The 7,359-nt window shown below is 46.0% G+C and overlaps 1 protein-coding gene across 1 annotated transcript in view; it reads left to right on the forward strand.

Annotated features, from left to right (window-relative positions):
• The first annotated feature begins 794 nt into the window (after positions 1–794).
• CSRP1 (cysteine and glycine rich protein 1) overlaps positions 795–7,359 on the forward strand; it is a 34,696-nt gene continuing 28,131 nt past the window's right edge. The window contains exon 1 of the mRNA XM_015416377.1: positions 795–880. The gene's annotated coding sequence lies outside the window, so the exon portion shown is untranslated. The remainder of the gene's footprint in view (positions 881–7,359) is intronic.

The raw sequence follows: 7,359 nt of genomic DNA on the forward strand, positions 1-7,359 counted from the left end.
CCCGGGGGAGAAGGTAGCCTCGCCTAGTGTGCAAAAAACCCTGGGAGGACACTATGGGAAAGCCAAGCCTAGTCTCCATTATTCCCTATGGCCAAGCATGCTCTCCATTGTTCTCTGTGGGCAAGCATAGTCTCCATTATTCCCTATGGGCAAGATCAGTCGCCGTTATTCCCTATGGGCAAGTGTGGACATTATTCTTTAAGGGCAAGTGTGGACTCCATTATCCTCTGTGGGCAAGCCCGCTCTCCATTATTCTCTATGGGCAAGCGTACTCTCTATTATTCCCTATGGGCAATCATGCATTCTCTATTGGCACTCATGCATTGTCTATGGGCAATTGCTGTCCTTAGTTTTAGTACGTCCTGCGGGAAAGTTGATTAAAAAACGACGCACTGAAAGCTTTCTGCGCTGGACTTCTCTTCTCATCAGTCCATTCAGAAGCCGAGGGCGTTTCGAGCTGTCGCGTGTTTCTGGCATCCACACGTGCACGACAAGGAGCCGCGAAACGTTTGTCTCCGTGGCACGCCCTCGCTTTAGGCTCCAGGGCCGGCCAGTGGCCTTGGCGTTTCTGCGCTCCTCCTTCCACGCCCAGCGATTGTTTCTGTCGCGGCCTCCCTGGACGACCCAGCTCGCTGTCAGCCTCGCTTGCTGGCTGCTTTTTTCTTGCGCCATCCCATTGTGGGGCTGAGTGCAAAGGCGCCCGACCTCCTCCCGCCTCGGGCTGGCTGCCGGGTGGGACACGCCTTCTCCGGAGGAGAACAAAACAACCCCCCCGGGAGAGCTTGGCCAGCCAGGCCACTTCTGGTGGGAGCGAGCGAGGCGGGCAGAGCCAGTCACTGGGGGAGAAGGAGGAGGCAGCAGCGCGCCCAACAGCAGGCAGGTAAGCCGCAAGCCGGGGGGGCCGCCCTTCCGCCCAGCTGGGACTCGGGGGCTCAGTCTGGGGAGCGGGGGCGCCGGGGTCGCGGTCTCTGCCATCCGAAAAAAAGGGCGCCTTCCCAGTGTCGAAAATCCCCTGCGGGTGTGCGGTGCACTCTCTAGTCGGAAGCGAGCCGTCAGCCCTGCAGCCTAAACTGAGCGTGCCCAACTCTCAGCGCATCCCGAGTTACTCTGTAAATTAAGCCCGGATCCCGATCCTTTGCGCGGGACTGTCTTATTCGCAAGTCAGAGTTGGTAGAATTGAAGCCGTGTTGGCCTCACTTTAACAGTTGATGATCGCTGTTCTTTTTAAAAAATGTGTGCCGTGGCAATTCTAGCCAAGCTATGGTTGGTGACTGGGGGTGGGGTGGGGGAGATGTGTGCAGTGATTAGTCACTGTGTAATTAAGGAATAGGTGTGATTTAGGAATAATATGGATTTTAGACTGTTTCCTGTATTTCTATATATTTTATGAATTTTGTTGTGCACCGCCCTGAGCCCATTTGCAGGGAGGCCAGTATAGAAGCCTAATGAAATAAATAAATGGTGTGTGGCCCAGCATAAATAGTTGTAGTAGTAGGTTCCTAATTCTTACACTCAATTCTGGATTATTCCTGTATGTGTACACTTGAAAGGGTTGAACCTCACATTTTTGAGGTACAGAAGAAAATTCGGCTCAAAAATACCTCTAGCCATCATGATGCTGATACAGCGCTTCGAAGATATGTTGGCATATTCCTAGACTACTGAAGTTTGCCTCTCGTTTTCCTCCCGGCTCCTAACTGTAGTGTGTGTGTGTGTGGGTGGGTGGGGACATGAGAATGCCAATGCACAGTGGCAGTTCAAAGTAATTGTACATATGGCAACAGATACCAGCCTGATGAAATCTTGTTGGCATTCCATATTCAGTACCGTGGTAGTGTCTTGGGGTGAGTGATCTGCACAACAGAAGAAGCTCTTCCTTTCTTGATTAACACCCCGAGGCAATCATTTCTACAGTTGTAATTATAAACTGACAGTTTTCTTCAATGACGGTCCCATCCCTCTTAAGAGCTGCAGCCGCACTTTCAAAAGTACTGAGCACATTGGGTACCCTAAGAGTACAAGACTTCTTTGATAACACGTGGGCCTAACTGAAGAGACTTAATATGTAAGTATGTGGCAAACTGTTGTTGCAAGACACTTAAGCAGAATGGGTGCCGTTTGCTTCCTAGTGAAGCTGGCATTACACCTTCCACTGATTTTAGCAACGCTGAATCACACCTTTTGCACTCTCTGCTGCTGTGCACTCCAGTTTGAAACATGGACCTTCTCTACAACAGCAATGAAAAAGAACTTAGCTGCGGCAGGCTTGTAGACTTGGTTTCCTATAATTCTTTGATGTTTCCTTAGTTTCAGTATTGGTAATGACAGTACATCCGGAGACAAGTAGTCACATTTGAGCATATACGGAAACTACAGAGGATCATGAGGGGCCAGTTTATTAGAGTTGGCATGTCCCGCCCCCTTGAGTGTTTGGTTGCAGAAATTACAGAAGCTTGTGTTAGAAATGCCTATATCTGCCCTGGAAGGGGGAAATCCAAGCAGCATTTAAGTGTGTTCCTGAAACATTAGAGCAGGGTGTGGTGCTCCTGAATGTAGTTGCTATACTATTGTCTAGTTGCAGTACCTCCTCGCTTAAGAATCTGAGTGCTGCTTAGTAGTAAAGAATGCCCATTTATGGTAAAGCATGGTATTACTCAGTGATATGATAATTACATGAGTGTCTGTTTTGCTTCCCTAGCAGTCCAGCTGTGGAACCTCTGACCACAGTCTATAGATGTTTGCAAAACACCTACAGAAAACTTTGCATTTCATTTAAAGCTACTTTTTCTGCATAAAATAATTCAGCACTTGTCCTTATCTGTGGACAATTCTATGCCTAAAAACTAAGAACACTTGGATAGTGTGCAAAGACCTGCCAAAGCAACAGTATAAATCCTCTCAAACCCTAGGCTCGTAAATCCAACTCTGCAGTCACTGGCCAACCCTTCCTTTCCCCAATTGAGATGGTTATGTGGGCCCAGAGTACACATTATGATTTGTAACATGTATGGTCAAGGTTCCCCCAATCTGACTTTGATGCGAATAGTCAGAAGACAGGAGTGCTTGGGCCCCCAAATCTGATAGGGACTGTGGCACAAGAGAGAGAAGAAGCTTCAGGTTCCCATTCCCCAGTGTGATTTTTCCCAACCTCAAACAGCCCAGGCGGGTGGGGGGGGGACTTCTCATTTTGGATCAAGAAACCCCAGTTTCTCATTTGTAATGTGAGAATATAGAAGAAGAAGAAGAGATTGGATTTATACCCCGCCCTTCACTTGGAGTCTCAGAGCGGCTTACAAACTCCTTTCCTTTCCCATCCCCACAACATATACCCTGTGAGGTAGGTGGGGCTGAGTGAGCTCTTTCTAAAACTGCTCTTTCAAGAGCAGCTCTGACAGAACTATGGCTTGCCCAAGGTCATCCAGCAGCTGCAAGTGGAGGAGTGGGGAATCAAACTCGGTTCTCCCAGATTAGAGTCCGCACACTTAACCGCTACACCAAACTGGAAATAAGTGGCAATTGTGAAGAAAACCACAATAAAGTTTGTAACACAGCAAATTAAAGTACATCTCATTTGAAAAGTACTAATAGGTTAGAGGAGCATGCAAGGGGAGAGGGGGTGAAAGAGGACTGCCACACCAGACTTATGACATTGGCCTCCCTACAGCAAGAGGTGACTGCCTATTTTTATACTCCCACAAGGCTTTCACTTCCTTGAGGGTAATTATTCAGGCATTTAAAGTTTATACTTTGGGCCCTTCTTGTCTCAGCTTGATCTCAGGGCCTGCAGGTATACTATGGCCCCGGTCACACAGAGCATTTGCCCTGCTGAAGGCACGGTACTCCGGCGGATTTTCCGGGCGCGATCTCACCGGAACATCTGGGAGGCGTAGCACTCCTGTGGCCAACCTGTGGCAAGTCGCCGAAGCCGCATAGTTAAAAGCTACCAGGATCGACCTACCAGCAAATGGTTTGCCACGGGCTGCCTCCGGACTCCTGTGGTGTGATCGTGCCGGCGTCCTCTTTGCTGCGCATGCTGACGGTGGAAGCCCCGGTGTGCCACCGTCAAGTCTGATCACCTAACTGCGAATCAGATTGCGACGGCGCAAAGAGCCACGCCTCCCCCCCCCCGCGTTTTCTGGCCTGTGTGTCCAGGACCTATGTTTCCTTATAAGTGCAAACAGTTTTTTCAAGAAGGGCCTGCTAAGAGACAGTGGATCTTTTCCACATTCATGCCAGTGGGGTTAGCAATGTTAGTCTGTTGCAGCCAAAAGATCAACAAGGTTTGTGACACATGACTAACCTTAAACCTGTTAGTCTCTTTAAGTTACTACATGACCTTATTTGTTCTGCCATATTTATATAGGTCTGGCCCTCTGACTTCCAGCTGTAACCAATATTGTTTATAAGTCACACTGAATCCTGTTAATGTTAATTGGACTAAATGGGTTAAATCTAATTACCTTAACATAGTTATGGAATGGACAGGAATGCTAATTAACTCTGCTTCTCTTAAGAGCTTGTACTTTTCTGCTTTTTCAGGCATCTACCATTCATGCTTATTTCCTTGTGGCTATGGTTTAGTATTGTTGGTGATTAATTATATCTGAACAAGTATTCCTTAGTTTCTTGTGGCCATGGTTTAATATTGTTGCTGATTAATTATATCTGAACAAAAAGGGGCAAACATGTGTGACCTGCAAAACAAAGTGCATGGACGCAACAGAAGCTACCACTTGGTCCTTGTCTGACTTGGCTTCTGCTTCCTCATTCTGAGAACTATTGCTGAGGAAGAAGGCTGTCCTGGTAAACAATATTATTGTTTGATTCACTTAGCATTGGCAGGGATGGGGAGAATTTAACACAAAGTCATCACAACTTGATTCTGTGGTCTGTATTAGCCCTGCCAAGATGAGATGTGCTCCTCCAGCAGAGCTGAAATACTAAGCCAAATCTGCTACTCCTTCCTGTGACAACTCCTTTCTCTCTGTCCTGCAGAACTCTGCTTATGTTCTTCTGTAAGGACACTCCCATGAGGCTACTTGGGTAGCTAAATCTTCAGGCTGCTCCATCATCCAGAGAAGTCTATATGCTCCTCCAATTGTCTCTGGGGTAGTACACCACCCACTCCTGAGCTACTGCTGCTAGTACAGTTGCCAAAAAATGCTCAAAGTTGAATTCCACTAGAGGATAGAAAGTCTATGAGAATATAAAGAATACAAGAGAACAGCAGTGCAGATTGTAAAGGCAGAGCTTAGTTCAAAGGTAATTGTAAAGGATGCACAGTAACCTGTATTGCAGCTCAGGACTATGTGCCTTTTTCCATGGCCGCCTACTAAATAGATCGTATCACTGTTGTATCATATCAAATAGAACATGTCACTGTTGAGTGAGTTTCCTTTTGTTCTGCATAAGTTGTATACAGCATGAAGGAAAACTGGGTCCTGGCTGACCAGGTATGCAAAAGAACTTGCCACAATAAGCACTTCTGAAAACTGGAATCCTAACAGGCACTTGAGCATCAGTTCCTGATGTTAATTCTCCCCCACTATCTTATTCCTTCTTCTCAGCCTGCAAGGGGAAATCCCCCCCACCCCTTCATATGTCAAAAGCATTCCTTGGCCATCTGTTTTAGATTCTGTGATGCTCCAACCAATTAAACCTTGTGAAAACAGTCTATATATGTCCTCATAATTACGAAAACTATTATTTCTTGAGCCCTCTTCTGTATATCCATGCTAATATTCTCTCTCTACTCATCATACAGATTTTCAGTTAAAGTGTCATTTCCTGCTCACCAACACTATGAATGTGTACATTTTAGCAAACAGATAAACAAACTATTTAAGGGACTGGAACTTAGGTGGACAGATTGATCCACATAAGCTTACATGGGACAGTAAGTGAATAATTAGGCCTCTTTTCCTTCTTTGCCAAGTACAGGGTTGAAAGGTCTTTTGATGCTGCTCAAGAACACAGTAAGCCTATCTTGGTGTTGTCTTGCAGCAGTCCGCTTTCCTGATTTGTTTCATGCTTGCAGTATTATGCACAAGGAGCTCAACAATTCCACTTGGGTGCTGTAATGGCCAAGCAGACAAAAGCAGTGTATGTAGCATTAAATGTTGACCAGTTGATCAGCTGCATAATAATTAAAGAGCAGAGAAACGTTCTAACAGTACAAGAAGTGTCCTGTTTTTTAGATGTTACAAAATCACATGTTGTACTTCACATGCACACTCAGCCATGACCAGCATTCAATACTGCTGAAGCCTCCACAGAACACAAATAGAAGAGATGCATTGGAATGGTAGGGGGGAAAGCCCACCCTTTTATAATCCTGTTTGGGAATGAGATGGTCTGTAATTTTGTTGCAGAGCACATGCTTTATATGCAGAAGATCCCAGGGTCAACCCCTGGCATTTCCTTAAAGGATCTTAAATAGGAGGACTGCTGGTAAGAATAGTATAAAAAGGTAAAGGTTCCCTTGCTCAAAAGCCAGTCGAATCCGACTCTAGGGGTGCGGTGCTCATCTCCATTTCAAAGCCGAAGAGCCAGCGCTGTCCGAAGATGTTTCCGTGGTCATGTGGCCGACATGCCTAAACACCAAGGCGCACGGAACTCTGTTACCTTCCCACCGAAGTGGTACCTATTTATCTCCTTGCAATGTCTTGCTTTCGAACTGCTAGGTTGGCAGGAGCTGGAACTAGAGACAGGAGCTCCCCCCGTCTTGCGGCACCCGGGTCTTGAACTGCTGAACTACTGACCTTCCACAGCCTGCAGTTCAGCATCTTAACCACTTGAGCCACCACAGCTCCTAAGAATACAGTATATCAGGCTACATAGACCAATAGTTTAAAGCAGATCATATGCTCAGTGGGACTCCTGAAGATTACATGGCAATTAATTGCATTAACATGAGCTTGGAAGTGCTCCCTTTGTAGCACTGGATTAGTTTCTAGTGGGTTTAGCCAATGTGCATTCTCCTACAGTGGTTTTACAACTACTGCCCTGTAAGTCTAGAATGCTTCATTCCCCATGGCAATGTGATACCAAAAGCAGCAAATTCCCATTCCTAAATCATGTGTGCCTATCGTCATTCTTTCATTGTACAGGTTAATACAGAACATCCAAGAACTGAAAGCAGTGTGGGGGAAAATCAAATATAACCCTGCTCCCTGACACAAAGTGGGGAAGTCTAAATACTTGCAATTTTCTCACATTGTTTAGGGCTATTGTGGTTAAGGTAGAAAGGTCAAATTTCCAGTTTTTTAACAACTGCTCAGTATCCAGTTTTATTTCCCTTGTTTTCTGACATCGTTGATGTAAAGAGTTTTGTTCAAGGATAATGTCTTAAACTAAGAG

The sequence above is a fragment of the Gekko japonicus genome, unplaced genomic scaffold (genome assembly GCF_001447785.1).
Source record: "Gekko japonicus isolate JY-2015 unplaced genomic scaffold, Gekko_japonicus_V1.1 scaffold1284, whole genome shotgun sequence".
NCBI lineage: Eukaryota > Metazoa > Chordata > Lepidosauria > Squamata > Gekkonidae > Gekko > Gekko japonicus.